At 46.5% G+C, this 23526-nt stretch overlaps 1 protein-coding gene across 1 annotated transcript in view; it reads left to right on the forward strand.

The window, feature by feature from the left end:
• Positions 1-23526, forward strand: part of CASTOR2 (cytosolic arginine sensor for mTORC1 subunit 2) — a 67615-nt gene that overhangs the window by 17117 nt on the left and 26972 nt on the right. The window lies entirely within an intron of this gene.

Consider the following 23526-nt stretch of genomic DNA (forward strand, 5'->3'; position numbering starts at 1 on the left):
AAACTGTTTGGGAGGCTTTGGAGGAGGGGGAGGACTGATAAATTGCCTTTGAGATAGGAATAATAAATACGTGGCTCTCATGATAGAGGCTTAAACTAAATACTTATGGCTGTATAAACGATCCTGCTCAGAAGTCTTATTTGACATCTGAACTTGAAGAGCTTTTATTTCTTGTCTCAAGCCAAGTTTTGACTAAGTCTGGAATTTCCTGCATGGGAAACTGCAGGGATGTGGTTTCTTGGTACTTGATCAACGTGTTTAGCCAAGGGCATCTATTGGCATCTCATCCTGGAAGAGTGGTTCCAGACCCTTTTGCCTTTGAAATAGCCACCGTTGCAAGTACTGAACCTGTGCAGTTAAAGGGTAATTAGTCCAACTGTATTACTTGTGCTCAGATGATATTTCCTCTTCCCCACATCCTTCAGTCTGAGGCAGCTTTGTGATGCCAGGCACTTGAAAAGTCCCTGTTTTTTTGACAGCGGGTATTGTTAAAGTCGTGCACAGGTTCAGAGAGCGTTTCCCTTTTCCCCAAAATAGGCTGCTTTTCACATGCCCTCTCAGCAGTCAAACCCTGCACAAAGCAGCCGTGGGCCTGTAGCAGTGAACTGGGATGTTTACTGCATTGTTACAGTGTTGAATCAGCTTTCTATTTTGATGAGTATTTCACTGGCTTGCGAGGTATCTGTTTTCCAGAGACTTGCACTTTGTGTGTTTTTGTCTGTACTGCCCTGGAGTGTGAGAAGGAGCTTTTCAGTAGGAGAAGGTGGTGCTAAGGGCTGGGTTCCTTCAGCCATTCCCCATCAGATGTGTCCTCCAGACCCATCACGGCTTTGTTGCCCTTCTTTGCACACACTCCAGAGCCTCAACATCTCTCTTGGAGCGAAGGACCCAAAAATGAAGACAGTAAATGCTTATATGTATAATTCTATATATTTTTATATTTTAACAATCATTCACGTGCATATAAATGTCTGTGAAAGCCCTTTAAAATATACCTGTGAGCCCCCAGCAGCTCAAGTCCTGCTCATGGGCCTGACTCAGCCCACCCGCCCTCCCGGACCAGAGAACTGGGGGGAATCTCTCATTACCCAGTAGAACTAATCGATTAATTAGCGGAGGACAAAGTGCACCAACCAATCTGTTATGCCAGATGGATGCTTCAGCATTAATTTGTGTTCTTGGAATAACTGGACATAGATAGGTTTAGCACTGCGGCCTAGATCCTGCTTCCGTTGCGCTCGGTGGTGAAAATGCAGTTGGGTTTGGCAATGTGAGTCCATAAATCTTCAGGAAAAAATGCATTTTGGCATCAAGTGGTAACAGTAGAAATGAAATGAGTAAAAGCTGTCCAAAGCAATGGACTTTACCACCTTAAAGCAGGCGTATTAGTGTGAAAACTGAAGTTATGCTTCTATCTCCCCAGAGCACTCCTACCACCGAGTGCCAAGAAATGAGTAATTTGTGCTTTTGTTGCTTTTTTTGTTCTTCTTAATAACTTTTAATGTGTTTTCTTAAGGAAGTTAATGGAAGCATAGTGCTGGAAAAGTTAAGATGATTTGTTCTGCTGTGGTCGTGTAGGGAGCCAGGTATCTAGTCCAGGTGTCATTTGTAGGGCTGGAGAAAAGGCAGACCAGACAGAAAGGAAGAAATCTGCAGTTGTCTTGGTTTGTTTGGTTGGGTTTTTTTCCTTGGAAATCCAAAATATTGATAATTACAGAATCATTAGAGTTGGAAGGGACCCTTTATGGTCATCTGGTCCAACTCGCTTCAATTAACAGGGATACCCCCAGCTCTATCAGGTGCTCAGGGACCATCCAACCTGACCTTGAATGTCTCCAAGGATGGGCCTTCCACCACCTCCGGTTCTGTCCATCTGGTTTTGGTTGGGTACTTACAGCATATACTTTATGACTTAAAAGCCAATTCAAATCACTTTTCTCTTTGCTCCATTAGGATGCTCGAAAAAGAAAGCATTTGGTATGCACAGAGCGAGCTCTCAGACTGCAGCTCTGTTTTCAGTGTTTAACCAAAGCGTTGAATTACTTTTACCTTTGTGATACTGCTAGGTTTATTTTTAATTAAGTGAAGTGTTTTAACATGCTCTAATTTGTTTTTCTGCAAATGTGTCTAGCACTTGATAGAGAGGGGCTGGTTCTGGGAACAAGACGTGCTCTGTCTTGCCTCATTTACCTGAGAGTTGGGTAAATACTCCTCGAGGACCTGGGAAGGAGAGGTTATTGATGAATTGCCTGCTATTACAGCCATGTGCAGACCCCGGAACACTTGTGTGTGGACTTTAGGGAGGAGGCAACGTGTCCAGGTTAAATGCTCTGATAGCGAGTTGTGTTATAGGAGCAACTTATTCCCTCAACAAACGGTGCAGAAAGCAGAGGTTGAATCTGAGCAAGTCATTAGCTCAACTCATTCATACTCCCTGATGTACTCTCAGCCTACTTTTAAGGTTATACTTGAGCTTGAATATATATCTCCCTGAGAAAAACATGCCATAAATAATAAAAAGTATTCCTTCAGCAATGCAACACTGCACAGGCAGTTCTGTATTTCTGAAAGCAAGGCAGCCGATGGGTGTGTGGGGGACAAACCCACTGCAGAGCAGCCCATGTGTAGCTCTTTCTGCCAAGCTTGTGGGTCTGGCATGGGCTGTACAGTGACCTCGTACACTAAGTGGGGCGGCATTCCAGCATAAGGATTTCAGAGCAGAAAAATAGGACTCAGCCCTTTCATTGCTGACTGTACATGAAGAGCGCATGCAATTCCATAGCATGGGGAAGAATTGTGGCCTCTGCATCTGGCCTTGGCTTGGCTGTAGAAGATGGGACAAAACTGCCAAATGACTTAACCTGAAGGTGTGAAGGTCCAGGGGAAAAAGAGGTTCACAACAATGGATAGAAGTATGGCATGAATCTGAGGAACTGAGACTGGATGTGTTAACATCTGTGTCACTGCAGGGGGATTCCCTTCCCTTTAGGGTGAGCGTGTCAGAATTCACAGAGCATTAAGGACTGGGGCAGAGCTGTGTCTCCTGGTGTTATGGCAGTAGGGTACGGGGCTGAGATGCTCCCACCATCCTGCCATCCCGTGCTTTCACTATGGATGAGCGAGGCTTCCTAAAATGGAGGCAGTGTGTGACGATGTTGTTTCTGAAATGGATGTCTTCAATATACAGTCTGACCACATATATTCAATATATAGTCTGACATTTTGGGAGAGGGAGTGAGGATGTGTCTGCAAAACAGGAACTGGTCATGTTGTTCTGCTCTGCTTCGGTAGCAAGTAGGAAGTTTACCCTGATTTGTTTAGTCTGCATTCAGGTGCCTCTCAGTATGGCTTTCTTTCTACCTCTGTGTTGGCCAAAGGTATTTAAGCAGAATATACAGCTAGGTAGTAATTTTATGCTTGGTAGCTTCCAAAAGCTCAGAGGGGCTAAAGAAAGTTTGTGTTTGTTGTTTGTTTTGGAGGGCAGGAAGAAGGGCAGATGGGAGATGTTGACCTTGTAAGCAGTGTTTAGAGAGGTAGGCTGGAATTCATGTTTATAGCTACCTAATGCCAACTTGATCAATAAAAACCCTGTTAGGTTTCCAAGAGTATCAGGAAACCCGAGGTAGTGTTGGGAGAGGGATGGGAAGCCAGCTGCTTTTTATAGATCAGGTTGCAAGAAAGCTTGGATTACCATGCGTTGTATTTATTGCCATAGTGGGGAGTGTTATGCACAAGTGCATGGATGTGTTGCACGTGGTAGCTGGAAGTCCTTGCTGGTATGTGACTGAATCAGTGAGTGGCAGCGAGGTCATATTAAGAAGTGAGTGCTTCCCTTTGCTACGTGGCTGCGTTCTGTCTTCCATCCCAAGCAGCCTGTGTTGCAAGCACGAACTTCTTGCAGCACTCCATGCACAAAGCTGCACAACAGCGTGCAGCCATTTGATCGGCTGCAATGCCAGACCTGTGGGCTGCTCCAGTGAAAGGCTGTCCTCAGGGTCATAAAGTGGGGTTTGGTGTCTCTCTCAGGGTATGCTGGAGTGCAGCTTCTGAAGTACTGCAATAAACACGAGTACCGTATTTGAGCTCTAATCACAGCTCTGTAGCAACACTGCTTAAATGTATAACAACACATCTATGGGGGGGAGGAGTGTAGAATTACACAGTTTATTCACTGCACAGGTAGAGGAAAAATTGCTCTCCTCGTGTGCCTCCTCTGTGGCTCAGCTGGGATTTATTGTCATTACTAAATAATGGCTACTTGCAACTACAGCATTTTCTCCCATTGTAAGTGGGATTTGGAGGTGGAGAGGCAGCTCCCAGCTCCCCACAGCCACTGTTCCATCCCAGCACAGCAGGCAGAGGCCCAGGTGTAGTTCTTCCTTCCAATTTACATCTCCTAATGGCAATAAACCTATTGGGAACTGGAGAGGTCTCCTGCAGCCTTCACTATGCAAGGAGGGAGTCAGCACTGCAAGTGCTGCTGTTCAGCTGTGGTGCCATCTTGCTTGATTGCTTTAAAGAGCATCTTTGGGCAGCAGAACCTTCCCTGAAGCCAAGCATTGGCATTTCTGGCCTTCATTTCTCCATCTTCCTTCCCTGTTGGCAAAGCAGGACGGATGTTCTTCCATCTCTAACCGTCATTGCTGTGTCTATCTAGGCAAGGGGGATTGCTTGCTGTGCAGTGGTAGCTTTGTAAAGGGGCACACGTGGGATGCATCCCATGTTGTCATCCTCCAGCACAGCTTTGGGATGCCACCAAGCACAAAACAACTGCAGGACCAGCATCTCTCAGTGCAGCCGTTGTCGCTCGGGCTGTTAGATTTGTTTGTGTGTTTTCCACTTCTTTCTAATTATGCTGATGTTTATGACTCAACAGCTGTAGTCTGGGAAGGGAAGCGGTGAGCAGCGGCTCTGCAGCTGACAACTGCCTGGTGCCTTGGCTGCTTGTCAGCAGAGGGCTGGGAGGGCTTTGCAGCCGCTGCCTTCAGTGGCTGAAGGCAGTTTTGAGATAGGTGATGCTCTCCTGCCCCCTGGTCCCGTCTCATCTGCTGTGTGTCAGTCTGAGGTTTGTTGTTTTCCCTTTGTATTCCCTGCTAAAACCTCTGAAGATGCTCCTGGAAATTCTTCTTGTGCACAGTCCTTCGCTGTGTGTTCCCTGCAGCCAGCCTTGCTGTGATGCTGACACTACAAGCGAGGGGTCTGGGTCAAGCAGTGGAATGGGGTTTTTTGGCTTTAAATGCTGCATTTCAGAGTTCACTAATGATTTGCCACTCGATTCTGCAGCAAGGCCTGCGTTATCTTTTAAAGCAGATTCACACTCTTGTGACTCTGTTTTCAGGGGTCGCTGCTCTAATTCAGGAGCTCTTAGATTTGCTTGCAAGCTGCTTCCTCTTTCCATTTCCAGCAGTGGGAATGCAGAGGGATGACAGGAGCAGATAGGGGGAGTGAAGGGACTGAGTGTCAGCTGTGCACAGAAGGGTGTCCACATTAACATTAGACGTGGTTCTGAGTTGGGCTCTGCAAGTGGACTTCGCTTTTGTGTCCATGCACAGAGATGAAAGTGATGATGTTAATGGCAATTTACACCTGATTGCTTCAAGGAGATGCGAAGTTTGTGTTTGTAAAGTACATCTGCAATGGATGCATGTCCCACATTGCCCATGTATCAGGCGGTAATGCAGAAGGGGCTGTTGGGAAGCCTGGTGAATGGTGCTGAGCAGGCTCCAGGCCCCATGTTTCCCTGGCAGCATTTCACACGAGTTCTCCCCTGCTCTGGTTGCTGTGGGCTGTGTGCCAGCACACGGCTTTATACCCAAAGCTCTGGGCCAGCATACAGTAATTGCTTGGTTTTTAATTTCTTCCCTTTCTTCAGAAAGGACTTCAAATGCTACAGCCTTGCCACGGGGGTATAATTACATAAAGCCATAGAAATGTGCTACAGTGACCAGTCAAATGACTTTGTTTTTGCCAGTAGTTTCAGCTTGCCATTTATTAAGCTGTTGAAGGAATATAATTGAAATTCATTGGGGAGTTTAATTTTATCAAGCCTGCTGTAACTGCATGCTTTCGCTTTGTGTCTGCGTGCATTTGGGTTGCCAATAAATGGCTTGTTTGCTTTCATAAAGGCGTTAGCACAAAAGTGCAGCTGCGTGAGGAAACAATCCCCCATCCCTGCCCCGTGCTGTTAGGGTGCAGAAATATTGACATAAACACGTGCAGAAACGGCCTCTGAGTGTTGTAGGTGGTTGAGAAGTTGTATATTTTTATGAGTTGTGCTGCAGTCCTTTGCCTCGCTCTGTTTCCCAGCATAAAAAGACACCGGAGGCCCAATGCCATGGAGGTTTAGTAGCTGCTCTGGGGACTCTCCCTGCGTTTTGCCCCTCTGCCCATGTGTAAGCACGCGGAAATGGGAAGGGAGGAGCCGAGGGACTTGCAGTGCTTTGGATGTGGCAGTGCTCCCGCTGGGATTTCTGTAACAGGCAGATCCGGGGAGGAGTTCAGGCATCGCTGTCTGATCTCAAGACATGAATCCGCAGGAACCTTCTCCCACCAGCTCCCACTCTGCACGCAGAGCTGCCTCCATGCTGAAGCCTGGATGGAACCTTGCGGTCTGTCGTTCCCGTGGCTCCTGGGTGTTGTGGCTCTTCTGCCATCGGGGGACTCGGTGCTGAGCATGTGTGCTGCCGTATCTTCCAGCTGCTAAACATGCAGTCACTGCTATCCCCATGGAAACGCAGGAACTTCTTTTTGCTGTGCATGGTAGCGCCTAGTCTGGATGGTGATGCTTTGGCAGTGTTGTTCCACTTAAAGCAGTGACCTTAGCTGGGAAAGGTGAGCATGTGGGCAATGCCCTTTACAGAGAGCTGGGCAGCAGCTCTTGCTTTGGGGTCTTCTGCTCAGGGGTTCATCAACCCATTCCCTTCATTCCCTGGCAGGTGGGAGGGTGGTGGGACGAGTGCTGGGGATGGGCTCAGTTCTGCCCCACAGACAGATGGGGACTGGGGAAGGGGGGCTCAGTACCACGCTAGGCTTTGGCTGAAGTTGGACTCTGGTCTGGGTGAATCGGCTCTAGCTGCTCTCCTTGTTTGCCTGGCATCCCTGCAGTTCTTCATGCTAAAAACCAAGCTGTTGGGGACTGTTAGCATGGGCTGAGCCAGCACTGCAGACCTGCTTTGTGTAGCTCAGTCTCTCTCTTTTCTTTTAATCAAACTTTGCAGGCTTCTAATTGCTTTCTAGTTGTTGTGCTCCACTCCGTCGACTCCATACTTGAAAGGGCTCCGTTTGCACCAGAGCTTCTGGGCTTGTTAGCCAAGATGTCACAGTGCCAGCCCTCCTCAGAGTTTGTTTGGGTTTTTGAGGTAGAAAGGGGCAAAATTACCCAGGAATCCTGTGAGGGTGCTGCAGGAGGCAGCTCTGAATTCTCAAATGTTATTTGTATGACACGGGGGGGGGGGGGGGAAACCCCAGCAAACAACATCAGTTCACAGTTCTATAAAGGTAAATGCATCAGAGACAGTTGGGAAAGTTGGGTATTAAGGTACTGATAGCATGTAAATGAACTGTGTTTCAGGCTTGGGGTTGCTGCTGTAATCTGAGATGTTGAGAAGGGCAGAATGAAATAGGAGGAAATGGGTGGAGAGAGGGAATCTTTGTGCTGCCTTTTGTTTTTGCATTGATTTTGGGAGGGATCTACTGTACTGTTTAGAGCAGTGCTGCAAGCACCAGCACAATTAGCAAATATGTTAATCTCTCCTTTCTGTTCTATGTATGCTTATAACCAAGGGGATCCAAGGCCCTTTTTGGTCAGCTTTGTGATGTCTCTGTGCTCTTTTGCCTTTACTTTCTGTGATGTTTAAGTTCAAGAAGTGCCCTAAGAGCAGCAGATGTGAACGCCAGCGGTGTTAACCCTGTAACAGCGATTCAGTGCTTGGGAGTGAAGCATGAGGCTGGCTCATAGCTGGTATTGCATTGATCTCATTTGATAGGATTGTTCCAGCCCAGTGAATCACAGGCTCTTGCCTCTGATTTCCTTCACCCCTGATGGCCTAATCCTCCACTCATTAAACTTGGTGGCAAAATTCCTGTTCCCTGGGAAGCTGCTGAAGATGCACCTTTTCCTGCCATGGTGTTGTCCTGCCAGGATTGGGCTGATGGAGTTGGCAATAGGGAGCAGGGAGAAACCCCAGCTCTTGTATCAGACAGGACTGATCTAACCCAGCATCTCTGATGCATTTAGCTGGTGGGAAACACTATAAAAAGAGCTATTTTTAATCAGGAGTGGTTCTGTTGTGGTCTCACAGGGGTATAATGCTTTTCCATTGATTCCCCAAATAAGAAATACACACAGAAAGGAGCAAAAGCTCCTCCCGATAAGACTGCCTTGATTATGCTCTGCTGGGGGGGGTCATTGTCCCAGCACAGGGGCAGATATTAGCAGGATGGAGCTACCATCTCAGGTTTTTGACAGCACTGCCTGCACCTAACAAGTCTTTCTTTTATCCGATAGCAGGAGGGAGCTCTAAGAGAGAAAGCGTAGAGATGAGCAGTTAATATAATAGGCTTTGTACTGAAGCAGCAGTGCCCTCAGAAGTGCCCTAGTGTGCACCTTGCTCCTGTTTCTCTGTACGCTGTGAGGTGAGGGCATCATCTCCAAGGAGGTGGAAGAGAAGTGGCTGAAGCCATGCTATCATTCAATGGGACCTGGGCAGGCTGAAGGTTGGGTGGAAGGAACCTTATGGGGTCCAACTACGGTCTGGCACTACATTGAAATGCATCGGAGTAAGAGTGTTTCTATGCAAGAATGTGCAATTGTTATGTTTTAAAGCCATAACTCGCTGTACTTTGAAACCCTTCCTCTGTCTATAGCCTCTTTCTCTTCACCCCCCTCCCACACCTTGTTTATTGTTTGCCATTTGTTCTCTTTTATGTGCATAGCTGCTTAATTCTCTCTGCAGACTTTTTCCAGTGTGTGCAGTGCTGTTGGTCTGGACATCAGATTTCTCTTAACTGGCGAAACAATTTGGCTCATACAGATCTGTTTCTTTCATCTATACAGTCCCCTCCTTCAAATGATCTCCGGGTCATTTAAAGGGAAAGTAGCATTTGTTCAAATCTCCACTGCCAAACCAATGCTTGCTTAGTTATCCTATGAAAGAAAATGAGTGCTCATTTGTTTCATGGTTCTGCTTTAACAAAATACCAAAGCTTTGGTTCTCCTGCCTCTATGCATGTGGAAATAGTCTGATGTCAGAAAGGAGCAGTTCATGTGCAGCCTTGCCTTTGATGTCATAACAAAAGGAGCTGACTTGGTTGGCCCAGTACTTGGTTCAAACTCTGGTCTTCTGTCCTGTCACACCTTTTAGTTTGTTCTTCCAGCGGTAAAAACAGCTGATACTTTCATTTGGTAATAATATGAAGCATGCCTAGAAACACTGGACAGCTTGCCTCGTTCCTTTGATAAGAAAAGCTTCAAGTGTATTAAATGGCAGAGCACGTTTAATCTTCCCACCCCACGCATTCGAGCCAGAATTCAGCATTTGTCATCAGCCGCGTCCCCGGCAGCATTCCTTAAAGCCGATTTGTCTTTGCCACAGCAGGTTGGTTTTTGCTTTCTCGGATGGACACAATGGGTTGTTTGTTCTCTCTCCTCGGGCAGCTGAATAAAATGTGCGCAAACCCACTTATTTCTGCGTGCTTCAGAATTCATGAAAATCAGCAAGTTGCACAGCGACCCATTTTGACAGTATGGTAGCGTGCTGTCAGTGCTAATATCCATTAATACGCCTTGGCAACTGCTTCTGTTTCGAAATGGAGTATTCTACAGTTCCCAGCAAAATGACAGATGAATGTAAAGAAGCTGCAGCTTGAGGGACAGGTATAAGAACACTGACTCAAGGTACATAAACACTTGCTGATTCCTTATCCCTGCCCCAGTCTTTGGCACTTCAGTGCACTTCAGTTTAATGAATTTTAAGGATGGCTGTAAACTTCATGAGAAATGGATTCGGGTCTTGAATAGCTGGGTTTTCATCACCTCCTGCCCAAGCAGCAGCGGCAGAAGGCATTATGTGTTACCCCAGTTGCACACATCTTATATCTGCTGGCTTTTCTCCATAGTTTTAATGATTTTTCACACTTATTGAACTATCATATAGAAGACAAAAGAATTGGCTCCTCACCCAAAACTCTGCGGTGAGTCCATGTTGGAGCCAGCAGCTGCACCTCAGAGCACCAAGTCCCAGTGCTTTCACTTCCATTAGATTTCTTCCTTGCTACTTGCAGGGAAAGATTAAGGATCCAAGCTCATACTGGCAGCTCAAATGGCTGCATACACTCACATATGTGGCTGGTCCAATTTTCACCAGCTTCCTTGGGCATGTTCTTTTTATCTAGGCAGAAACTGAAGGTAGCAATTTGCCCATTCCTGCGCTTAAGTGGAAAAAGCCTTTTCACTCATAGTCATAAAGAAAGCCAGGGAAGAATGCGGGAGTGAGTGCAGCATTCTTATTGAGCGGGTTAGGCTCGAGGAGCTGGCCTTTTCCCAAGGGAATGAGGCTGCCCTTCGTATTCATCTCTTGAAAACAAGAGCCCTCGCATACACTAAAACATCTCTAGAAGTGTCCCTTTTTGGCCTTCTTCACTACAACCAAATGACTTTGTTCCAGAGGACTCGGCACCTGTGTGTGCAGGTTTTTTTTCCCACACTCAAGGTTCTGGTTTGTGTGCAAATGTTGGACTTTGTGTCAAAATGTGTGGCTTGCATTTAGGACAAAGATCAGTCGGGACGATGCCTCCTTTTGGTCCTCAAGGCCTGTTTTCATAGGGCTGGCATTTGTGAAAGTGCTTTATGAGGACTGTTTTTGTCTTGGAGGTGCATTGCTGGGAAGGTGCAGCCGCTCTGAATAAAACCCAAAGCAAATCTGCTTGGTCGCAGCAAGTAGCAGAAGCAGATGCTGGCCCATGTTGACAAAGCAGGTAGATGAATCCAGCAGATGAGTCTTCTAGCTCCTCTGTAATGCATGGGACAAAGCATCTGCATTATGAAGTGAAAGCATTTTCTGTTGTTCCTATAGTTTCTTTGAGTGTTCCTTTTATTGTAGTGTCTTCCTATACAAATGGCTGTACCTCCCTCAGGCATTTGTGGCCTTCATCCCGTGAGGGTTGTCTTCCAAAATCCAACAGAGTAACAGGGTAAATGAGGAAGGCTGATGTGGCTTTAGTGGGCAGTGTTGGTGGTAGGTGGATAGTTGGGCTGGAGGATCTTAGAGGGCTTTTACAACCTCAGTGATTCTGTGGCTGATTCCTAGCATCAATAATTCCTGTTTCATTGAGTTGTGCTTCCCACAAGTGTTTATTAGGATGGTGTGTGCTATTGGGGATGGTGTTGTCTAGCATTTACTCATCTTAGCAAGGTCTTGGTTCCTTCTGTGGATCACAGCTCATCTACCATGCTGCATAGGAGCAAAAAACAGAATGGCAAAGAACTTCGTGGCAAATAAATGAATGGTAGCATCCTTCTGTTGGATTTATTCAATACACTGAGATATAAATATGTTCTTGATGACCAGAGAAATGGGCCATTCTGCATTAGGAAGCTTGATTGATGTTTTCAGCTGGCCTTTGTGAAGGGCTGTGTAAGTGGATCTTGAAATAACCTACAGGGAAAAATACAGCGCGGTGAAGTTCATTTAATACATGAGCACTCAATTATGTTTGTGTTGGTTTTGTTTGTGTTTCTACTTAAGGAAATTTGGATCATACAGATTTATAACCAGTACAGTTACTTCATCCCTTAAACACCCTCAGTGTGACATTAATCACCCCCAAACTAATGCAACTTCAGCCATGTCTGAGTTTTAATCAGTGCGCTGTTGTATTTCTAGCTGCTATCTCACCGTGACAGGATCAGATGGGTTTAATTATGGAACAAGACCCTGCTGTGCCTTACCAGGAGTGCTTGCCTCTGTGATGCTGTTCTTGAAGCTCAGGGCTTCTTGGGAGCATGGTCTGTGCAACTTGCTGTCCCCATGGGGGGGGGCTCAGCTCTCCAGCAGTGGGACAAAGGACATCAGCATGGGGCAGAACAGGCCAGCATTATGTGCTGAGATATCCCACGTTGAGCAAACAGTGAATGCTCTAGATTGGGACTGACGTACTGGAGTCTGAGGTCTTGTTTGTGATGGTGGAATAGATTAGTGCGATATCTTGAACTGGGATAACAAAGATCTCTTGGTCTGGAAACATCTCTGGAGAAGGCTGTTTTGTTCCTAACCTTCCAATGGGGTTTGAATCTTGGCACCCAGCGAAGAAAAGCTTGTGCAATAACCAATGGGTTTCCTAGCACCTTCTGTGTTGCTTCTCTCCTTGATTTATAGCAGCTCCTAAGATCAGAGGTTCGTTTATGATTGTTTTCTACTCTTTGAGCAGCATCCACCCCCTCACTCTTTGATCAGAAACCTCATGTTGTTTACTTACTGACACAGGTCAACGACAGCAGGGGGAAAAAATGGTGACTAAGCCAATTAATTGCAGCCAGAACAAAGCTTGCAGGCTCTCTCAAAGTGTGAGCTCAACAGTAAAGCCCAGGGCTCAGCAGAGCAGTAGATGTCCATACTGAACTGGAGATCTACCTCTCCCAGACCATCGTGTGCCCTTTTGAAGCCTTTACACCATTAGTTGGGCTGATCTGACAATGAAGACATCAGGGTGCTGCTAGTGCAGTGGGTCCGATCCCACTGTTGAACCCTGCTGTCCTCTGATCTCCTCGCTGCCTTCTCGCCCTGTAGCAAATGCAGACAGCAATACCTGGTGGTTCTGTTTCTTTCCGCTGTGAATAATGCGGAGTCCTGGCTTGAAAGCAAAGCTTTGTATATTGCCGAAGGCTGTGCTCACTTTATCCTCAGCATAGGTTTAAAATGCTCTTTAACTGTTAGGAAGCAGTTACCAGCGGGCTTGCTGGATGAGCACTGAATGTTCAGACCTGCCTGGGCTCTCTGAGGCTGGGGAGAATTACTGCTTTGTGCTTTGTCCTGCATAGATGCAATAAGAGCTGATATCGATGCTGACTTTCTTTAGCAAGTGCTTTGAGGTCTGTCTGTGAAAAGCAGCAAATAGGAGCCAAGTGGAATTGTGCTTTTCTAAGAGTCTTTTCTTCTCCTGTTTCTCAGCAGCAGTGATTTAGTGATTCCCTATCAGGTCCACTCATCGCCTAGCAATAAGCTGTGTTCTCTAGTTTTTATTCCAGCTGTGATTATTGTAGTTCAACATTGTACTTTGTTTGGTTCTGTTGTTTGTTCTTATTGTGTTTGTTTGTTTTAATCCTCTCTGTGACCTAAATACATTTTAAATACGTTTAACGTGAGGCCTCCCCTGGCTTCGAGTTGCACTGGAGGAACTTCAGGTCGGATATTAGGAGGAAACTTCTCTGATTGAGTGGTAGGACATTGAAATGTTGTGCCCAGGGGCCTCCTGGTGGCACTCAACACCATTGTGTGTTGGCCACGGAGAGCAAGAACTGTGTTGTGTAGGTGAGGCTGTAACTCGAGATATCTCGTGGATATCTTTGTGTTTTGAGTCATATCCGATACGTCTGGCAGAATGGGCTCTGGAGGGGGCTGAAGCCAGAAGTATTCCCAGGGATGGAGGTGATGCTGACACTGCACAGCCTTCCCTTGTTCTGCTCTGATGAACATCAGCACCAAACCAGGAAGAGCTGAGACTGTTCCTCATTACAGTCTCACACTTTGGAGGTCCTGCACTTGATTCATCAATGTTTTAAAGCAGAGAGGCAGGACATGGGCAGATCTGTGCCTGCGGCGCAGCATTTCCTTTCGCTTCCAGAATTCCTATCCGAGTGCAAAACAATTGGTAGTGGAAAGATGTTGTCTATGCCCTCAGGCTCTTACTTAGAACTACTCAAACTCCTTCCTACGTCTGCTTGTGGAAAGGCTTTCCCAACGCACTAAATGTGTTGTATTTGTTCCCATAGACTTTGAAGGCCCCTTTCAAACACACAGACTGCTGCCATTTAGGAGCTTTTTAATTCGCCTAAGATGACAGCTCGTACCCATCTCTGGTAGCTGAAAGCTCAGAACCGTTACTAAAATGCCAGCTTTCCTCCTGATACATTCTGTCTTATCCCTCTTCCCCAACACAGTTCATCTCACTTAATTTTGCATGAGTTTAATAACCTTGAGAGCTACGCCAGAAGAGGATCTGTCTGGATAATGGGTTTTACCTGGTGTCTGGCTGCTCTTTTACCCATCCTGAAGTATATGGGGTCGGAAGTTAGAATTTGGGAATCAGATGTTGAGCCTTGTGGCTGTCTCTAGGCTGAGGGCTGTGATTTATTTGCAGCAGAAACTTAACAGCAGAAGAATTGAACTGCTCAGTGCTGCCAGTTTTCTCCTCACCATCCTGATAGAGGAATGACAGACTGCTCCCAAGGTGGCAGCTCTGCATGAAGAACCCTTGTAGGATCCATGCCCAAAGGCAGGGAGGGCACGGGTCCCACTTTTGCATATTGTGAAACAATGAATAATAATTCTTTAATCACTTTGGCCATTAAACGTCTCCTGTAATCCCACACCGCACCATCGCTTCTTGCAGCTGGATCGCCCTCATCTGTTCAGTTTTCCACACCTTGGATCACCCTTGGGTCCCTTCTGTGTGTTTCTTCCAATTCAATTCCAGCTCATTTGGCAGCCTTGGGATAGCTGGGTCGTGGAGTACTTGGCAGCTGGGTGTCTGCATTGGGGTAATGAGATGTTCTTTGCTCCCTGCCTGGTTACCGGTGTGCTTTTGGCCTCTGAAAATGACTGAACCTTTTGGAGGACAGCCCATAGTGTCTCCAAGATCTCTTTCCTGAGTGGTAATAGCTCATTTAGAGCCTGTCATTCTTCACACAGAATTAAAATTATTTTCCCCCGGTATGCATTAATTTCCATGTATTGACTTTGCATTTCACCTGCTGTAGTCGGCAGGCGTTATAGGATCTTTAGGTGCAAGCCAAGTTTTAGAACCCTGTTTTCTCATCACCTGTTTAAAGCTGAACGACCTTAATTAAAAACAATACTCGTAATGCATGCTTTCCTATCACTTGGGTTAATGCTCCCTTGGAACGTCCCCAGGATAGTGGAAATCAGGAGGTGTTTCTGACCCAAACGCTGTGATGTCAGTGGACTTCACCTGTCCCAGGGCTCTGGCTCTTGGTTGGGGGTTGGTCTGATTGCTTGGTGTAAGGGGCAGCCTGCAGATAGAGCAGGATTCAGCCCAAATCCACGTCATGCTCGCTTGGTGAATAATGACTCAGTAGTTACTCATGTTTTCCTTGGGCATGGTGGGCCTGGGGAGAGTTGTGGTGCTGGCTCACCGTTCTACAGGTTCTTCCTTGGCAGCCTGAAGAGGCCGATATAGGGGAAAAAACACCATTTTGGAAGAGCATATTTAAAAATAATACTGGCTGACATTTCCAAAGCTGAAACCTTGTGGGTTGTCAATAGTGATTTATTTAGGGAAAAAAAAAGGATAAATAAAAGTTCTTGGAATACATTTTACCCCTTTGCTTGTGGGTGGTTTTATTTGTTGGTGCTCAACGACGGCTCTTAAATCATTGATGGACGTTCAGTTTGGGTTCGATGTGCAGACACAGTGTTTCCCCCCGTGGATGGGGTCATAGTGTTGGGTTCGGGACCTGCTCACAAATAGAAGCTCTTTGAAAACGATGAGGACTGTAACGTGTTCCTCCTGCAGCTCCGTTCGGATGGAGCCCGACTTGCTCTCCTCCCCCTCCAATCCCCCTGCCACACATGTTCTCAATTACTGCCTGCATCGAAGCTGCAAACATTTCTTGTGCGTCTCGCTTTCTATATTGAGCTCTGGAAATATATTTTAGTAATTTGTGGGTGAACTATTATGTCCCATGCTGGGAAAACTGTATTTATGGTTCCTGCAGGGAAACAAGTTCATCAATTCCAGTTCGCAGTGGCTTTGCTGTTTCTTCGTCCCTCCTTTGTGTTTTGGAGCAGCACTGTAAGAACCTCTTGCCCCTGTTGAGTCGAGCCCGGGGTTTCTCCTATCTTTGAAATAAAAAGCACATGCTCTGCTGTCTGTTTTTCAGTGTAGCCCACACAGTAATGGCTGGGTTTTGGCTGAACACAATGATTGCTGTTCCGTACCCCAGATATTTGGGTTTTGGATGTGCAGTAGCACTCCACTTACCAAAGAAATAGCGGTTCTGTTTTATTGCTGGTAGGATTTCAAAGTCAATATTCTGCAGCAGAGGGCAATGGAGGAGTAACATACAGGAGACCCAGTCTGGGCAGTGCTGGTGTGCAGTGCCTGGTTTGGAAGGGGCTCAGTTTTTGTTGGGTCTCAGCATTTGCATTGTCCTTGTAGGATAATCCTTCTGGATCCAATCAGTGAAATGCATTCACAAGCCCTTTTGTTGTACATTAAATCATGCCTTGTTTTCAACTGCAAACCTTGGGTCCCACACCCACATCTGTAACGCGTTTCTCAACTCGGTTACTGATGTGCAGAAGATATTTTTGTGGTTATTGAGGGCTCCTTGTTGCACTCCACCTCTCTTGGTAGGGCTGAAAGCGAGTTCAGCTCTGATAATGAAGGGCTGACCTGGGGATACTGTTGCTGCTGTAAAGGAAAAGCTTTTAAAGCGTACTTCTCTTCTGCTTAAATAAATGAGGGACTGTTTCCAGTGGAAAGAAGAGCTTGTGCATCTCCTGTGTAGATAAGTTGGGCTGTTAACAGTGCTGGCAGGCTGGAACAGCAGAGAGAGAAGAGGAAAAAGGTGTGTCTGGATCAATTGCTTAATTGTTAGATAATAAATGAATCCTTTTCCAATGCACACAAATGGAGCTTCCTTTCCATTTCATGCTCCGGCTTCCCTTCCAAGATCTCATTGCAGCATTCTGTCCCAAAACAAAGAGACCTTGCCATCTCAACGTCAACATTTGTTGATTCTCTGTGGAGACGTGAAAAACAACTTCCCTGTCATTAACAGTGAGAAAACAGTGATTGGTAAGGATGCTCTGGAGGGGAATCAAGGTACAAATTAACGCACTCGGATGAGAAGTGCCATCTTCCTAGGAAGTTAGTACAGGAAGCATTGTGCTGCACTTCAGGTGATGGTTTTTAACTCTGCAAGTAGCGTTATGATGTTTGAAAGTTTGAGGGTTCAAACATTTTGCTGCTGCTCTGTTGCCTTATTTCAGATGCTTGTTCAAAAAATGAAGCTGGAGGAAGAACAATAAAATACCAGCGAAGCGGTGCCTGAGGTGCTCATTTAATCCCTGTTAGCGCAGTAAACGAGAGGATGGTGAGCTTTGCTTTGTCTTTAAGTCACCAGATTTCTCAACAGGGATGCTTACAGACCTGCTTTTCAAATGGAAACTGAGTCCTGGCCCAGCCCATAGAAGCGAGGTGTTAGGTTAGAGCCTCTGGAGCCAGCATCACCAATAGGTTTTTCAAGCTCTGTTTTTATTGCTGGTGATGCTTTTTGGTTGTGGTGTAAATCTATAGGCTTACCTGTGGGGAACAGAGCATCCCCTGCTGCCCTGTAGGCTCAGGAGGTTGGTAGTGCTCAAGCAGGAGCTGCAGCCTGCTTTGTGCCTGGACTCACGTAGCTGGCAGGAGTAGCACTTTACTGAAGGGCTGCTTTATCTTCTGAATATTTCTGTTATCAGCTGCTCTCGTGTCTCTTGGCTGTGATGCTGCTGTTTGTGCTCTGAGGATCGTAATCCCTTCTCCCAGTTGTTCCTCATGAACTTTTAGGGGACAGAGCTACAGTCAAGTGCCCAGAGCCCACACTGGGCAGAATGAGATGGTCCTAATGGGGGTTTTGAGTGGTGCACAGGCACTGTGCTGCTGTTCCTTCAGGTAACACCATTAAAGGCAGATTCCTATAAAGAAAGGCGCCCTCTGCTTTTTCCCTTTGCCTGTTTTGTATTGAATGAAGCCAGTGTTGGGTCTGATGAAACTCAGAAGGGTTGGGAAGGGAGTGCAAACCGCGAACCGGGTTATGTTCAGTGGATTGCTCAGACAAAAAACACATTTCTGTGGCTTCCTCTTAAATCAGAAAACCATGTTAATAAGTCCTGGGCTTTTTTTTTCTTTGGTTCTATTTCTGTCAACGTTGAGAGCTGGTTGCTGCAGTTCTTGGTTTGATGTTGATGTTTTCCCTCCAGAATTAGGAATTTGCAACTCTCTCCCTGCAAGCTCCCTTTTCAGGCTGAGGTTCTGCAGCATGATGCGCAGCAATCAACAAGCCATGGCTGGAGGACAGCAGCTTTCCTAGCCATGTTTTCAGTGCTCAGAACGGAAAATCTGCTGTCTTTGCATGCTTTGTTGCTTGGGAGCTGCTGGCTTCCTCTGCCCCCATCATCCGCTGCACAGAGATGAATGAACATTTCCCAGGCTGAAGGCATTAAGCAGTGAAGGTTCTTTATGGATTCCTTAAGATTTAGTGACCACTGGTTACCAGTCCTGCCCACAGCAGGGAGGTTGTATCTCTATGGAGGTCCCTTCCAACCTGAGCCCTTCAGTGACTTGAGAGGTTAGTTATGGTTTCAACTTGAAGCCATAGGAAGGTGACTTCCTAGTTTTTACTCATCCAGAACTGATTCCCTCAATTCCTGTTGCACGTTTCTGGGAAGCGAGATGGGAGAGAAGAAAAGCGAATGATGAATGAGAAGTGAGAGGTGAGATAATCCCATTTTACATTACTATTATCTTCTTGTTTTTTACTTCAGGAAGATTGAAATGATGTTGCTGTGGTTGATGGTTAAACTCTTAATAGTTTTCAGGCCAAGAGCTGCTTCCTCTGTGGGCACCGAACAGGCTTTCAGACATGTCATATGAGCACCGCTATGCAGTGCCTATAAACACCCCATAAGAACAATAAAACCTGAAGAGTTAAGCTTGTGGTTGCACAAAGTGAGGTGGAGCATGGGTGCAGTCCTGCTGCAGACTCCTGCCCCTGTGCATTATAGCCCCATCCCTGGAGGTGCCCAAGACTATATAGGATGGGGCCCTGTGCAGCCTGATCTGATGGGGAGCAGCCAGCTGATGGGTTTGAAGCTCCATGATCTTTAAGGTCCCTTCCAAGCCATTCTGTGGGTCAGTGATTCATGGAGGGAGCTTCCATGGTGTTTTGCAAACTGGAGTCCCAAAGAGCAAATGAGCCACTGGATAACAATGAGTGACTGGGTAACTTTCTCAGCGTGTGGAAGGAAGGATTTCTGCCAAGCACCTGCCATTTGCATCATCTGAGCATCAGCCAGAGCAGCAAGGTTCAGATCCAGGCTTTTCATGCTGCCCTGTGTGCTAATATGGGTGGTGAGCGGTGACGTTTGAAGTAAAAACTGCACAGCAGAGCTTGTTAGAAGTAATTTATGACCCAGGAAGAAAAATCTGCACTAAGAATAACTTTTAATTACATCAGGTCAGTAAATTACTCTGCAGATCCATGCCTGGGATGAGCCTCGGGTGTAGGAGAGGTCTTAACTTTAGTATGTCTGCACCCAAAGTCCTATGAGAGTGGTGAGGTGCTGGAATAGCTGCCCAGGGAGGCTGTGGATGCCTCATCCACATGTTCCCAGTTGTCTTAACACCTAAACAAAGGCTTTAGATACCTTCCCCAGAGGAGATGGGTTAACTGGACACCCCCCCTTTTAATTGCAAGCAGTGTAATCTGTAGCTTGACCTGTTATTACTATTCTTAGGGATTAGACAAGACGGTCATGGTTGTCGTGCTGAAGGTTCTGGCACAGCACAGGCTGCAGGTTTTCCTAGAATTTATGTCTGTCCGTGCACACTTGCTTTCCTTGGCCACAAATCTGTTAGTTTTGCTCCGTGTTGCTTTTGAAAATGATTAACTTTCTGTAGCAACCCAAACTCCGCTATCACGGGGTCCCTGCAGGCGGCCCCTGGTTGTGTTTGCTAACGTCTGCATCGCGGCTCTGAGAGCAACTCGTGGCTGCAAGGAATGTGACCGCTGTCCTTTGACTGTGTCTAGCCGTGCTGTGACATCCTTTGTGTTTCCTATGTCTGTTAGGCAGCTCATATGAACTGCTTGAAGTTTCCAGCTCTATCTGACTGCATGGTCTGGTAATTAGATGGCGTAAAGTACTTGAAATATTACACAAATGCGTCAAAACGTTTTAAGGGCCCAGGTGCAATTTACTGCTGTCCTAAGTAGGTTTCACAACACACTGTACTAAAATCCACCTCTTGTCGTTACTTATCAAACTGCGCCGAAGTGAAGATCACCACGAATGAGGTGATTAGCATCAGCCTGTCTTTCCGCACTAAGAATGAGTATTACCATGATAATGGACAGAGTGAAGCATATAAATCCCTTCTCACCTAAAATGAGAAGGCAGCCCAGAGTAAAACCCAACAAATGGTGTATTTTCTGTATTTGCTCAGACCTCGTTGCTCACCAGAACTGCCTGAAAGAAGGTGGTAGTGAGTGGGGGTCGGTCCCTGCTCCCAGGTAACAGCAATAGGATGAGAGGTGATGGCCTCCAGTTGCACTGAGGGATATTCAGGTTGGCTCTTAGGAGAAATTCCTTCTCCAAAGGGTGATGATGCGTTGGTTGGCACAGCTGCCCAGGGAGGTGGTGGGGTCACCATCTGTTCAGGGGTTGTAGGGATGTGGCACTGAAGGTCAGTGGAACGGTGGGGGTGAGCTGGTGGTTGGACTTGCTGATCTTAGTGGTCTTTCCCAACCATAATGACTCTCTGTCTTGTGATCCACCATCTGATGTGGACTTTTCCCATGGTGGTGTTCACACAGACGTGCTTGGTGTAGGACCCCAAAGTGGGGACATCATATGGGCTCTTGGTGCTCAGGGGAGGCCTGAAGAGCAAACACCCCCCTCTTCACTGGCACACTTCCCTGCTTGCTTGCTTCTCCCACAGAGACTCATGTGCTGTTTGCAAACGGGAACGATGCTGTTGCTGCATCCTACACATGCTTTCTTGCACTGTGCAAGCTCGGGTATTGCTTCCATACACAGTGTAAGCATTGCAGTTTCAAAGATCTAATCTAATAATAGATTGGTCTACATTTGCTGCGTTGCCAGAAAAAGACATATGTTGTCAGGCAGTCGAAGTCAGCAGCAGTACTGAAATGCAAATGTGCTGAAACATGAAGAAGGCAGAAATCCAGAAGGATCTATCCGGGGTTTGGCTATTAGGGAACTAAAAATATTTTCTTGGTTACATATATGCTTTCCATAGATATACTGTTTGCCTAATGTCTCTATGTGATTAAATGGCATTTCCTTTCCTTTCTTGGCTTTGGCGTGAGAGTAAGGGATGCTGTTGACATTCAGCTTTTCTAGAGCTGGTGTGAGAGGAAAGAGATGGTTGGAAGAGGTTGAATGGGAGAGGAGCGTGTAGTATGGTGTAAGAGAAGAAATGCAGCACTGGGTTCCTTCTGGCATCGATGCTTTGAGGCAGTGTGCACAGGTCTTTGCATGGCCGACACTGGGCTTTAGGAGTGAGGATGTGGACATTGGTTGCATGCAATAATAACTTTCTATGCCTTATTTTATCACACCGTGTTTGCAGTTTCATTTTTAGCTTTTCTCCGGGGAAGAAAAAAGTGCCCGATTGGTTTGAACAAAGTGAATGTACACCCCAAGAACTGCTGGTCTTTTGTGGGCTGCTGGAAAGGCTTTGCTTTGGAATTTAGAGAGCTCTGTGCTGCTGACCTTTTGCAGAATTGCTGTGAGGTGGGGATTGGGCTCGGTGCTGGTGTATAAAGATGTCAGGTTTTGACACACTTTCCGAGCCAGCAATTAGGGGATTTCATCTGTACATATCCCTTAAATATCATCATTTTTAGACGTGCGCTAAGAAAATGGCATCTATCGATGCTAATACTTTTGCAGCTGGGTCAATGTGTGCACACAGACATGAATTACCATTCCGGAACAGAATTGCTCTACAAATATCATTGCAGATCAAAGGAAGGTAGTTTGGGGATTTGATGGGGATTCATTTTGTTTTTCAACATTAACATTTCTTCTTAGCTTTCCATTGGTCAGCATGCATGCGGCTAGACAGGTTGGTATTGCAAATCATTTCAATTCAGCAATGTGTCCAGGGAATTCACCCCCCGAAATAATCAATGCTGATCTCTCTGGGGACCCCACCTGGAGCAGAATGCCAGCAATCCCAGCTGGGGATGCATCCTCGTGCAGTTAAGCAGGAAGAATTAAAACAACAAAAAATGGGCTACCAGTGCTTTCTGCTTCTCTTGGCACTATTCCTGGAGCGGGTTGAGTTGGTAAATGTGGCTGTCACAGTAGCTATTACCGATGACACAAAATAATTAAGTTGTGGTTTCTGTTGCGGTGGGGCCCGCTGCTGTATTTTATAGTGATACATCTGTGCTAGGAGGGAGGATGTCATGCTTGATTGTCATGACGGATGCTTGTGAGGAAGCAGGATGAGTCTGTAAAAGGCAAGGTTGTGCAGTGTGTCCATTTAACGTGGCACCCTGCGGGCTGCGTGCAGGTCACTGATGGAGCTGTGTGTTGTTTCCCCTCTGAAGTGATAGAAAGGGTGGCAGCCATCTCATTTCTCTCCCTCTTGTTTTTGGAGGGGAAAAAAAGATCCTTCAGCTGTCTGTGATGTTAAGCCTTAAGGCTGAGGCTTTATTTGTGTCTGTAGTGGAAGAATCTCGTGTCACATTTGTTTTGTATCTGGTGGTAGGGGTGACATTGGGCGCAGTGCTGAAGGAGATGGAGAGGCTGCAATGCGTCTGGGTATTAGAAGATGAGCACAGAATAGGGGCAGCAAGGTATTTAGGCATTGTGCTTTAGTCTCAGGTTGGATATTAGGAAGAACTTCTCCGAAAGAGTGGTGATGCAGTGGTACAGCTGTTCAGGGAGATGCTGGGGTCACCATCTCTGGTGGTGTTCAAGAAGCACACAGATGTGGCACTAAGGGATGTGGCTAATGGGCAGTATTAGTGCTAGGTGGATAGTTGGGCAAGGTTATCTTAGAGGTCTTTTCCAACCTTTCTATTCCAACCCTTTCTATGCTCTTGTGCTTGAGAGACAGGCACCGACATTGGGAATCAAGGTGATTTGGCTGAGAGATCTGCCTCCAGACCTCGGTGTGTCAGGAAGCTGTGGGGACAGACAGGGGAGGTGCACGTGTGGCCCATGGGGAGGCTTTTGGAGGCATGGAGCAAGCAGACCTTAAGCAAAAAGCCTCTTGGTGCAACACAGCAGCTCCTGAGCTGTGACGGAACGCCTTAAGGGATGTGGTGATTAAGAAAAGTAACTAATAACTAAATCATAAAAATAATAAGTGTTTTACCAGCTCCGTTGTGCATAGGCAGGCAGCAGGGAATGTGGGTCACGCAGCGTGAACAGCTGAGCCAGGAATAAAATCTGTGCCTGTGAATGCCTTGGGCTGCTCTGTGCAGCCAGCCTGTGGCTCTTTCCCCAGTGCTGCCTGGGGTGGGACGTGGCCCCCATTTTAAATGGA

The sequence above is a fragment of the Excalfactoria chinensis genome, chromosome 19, assembly GCF_039878825.1.
Source record: "Excalfactoria chinensis isolate bCotChi1 chromosome 19, bCotChi1.hap2, whole genome shotgun sequence".
NCBI lineage: Eukaryota > Metazoa > Chordata > Aves > Galliformes > Phasianidae > Excalfactoria > Excalfactoria chinensis.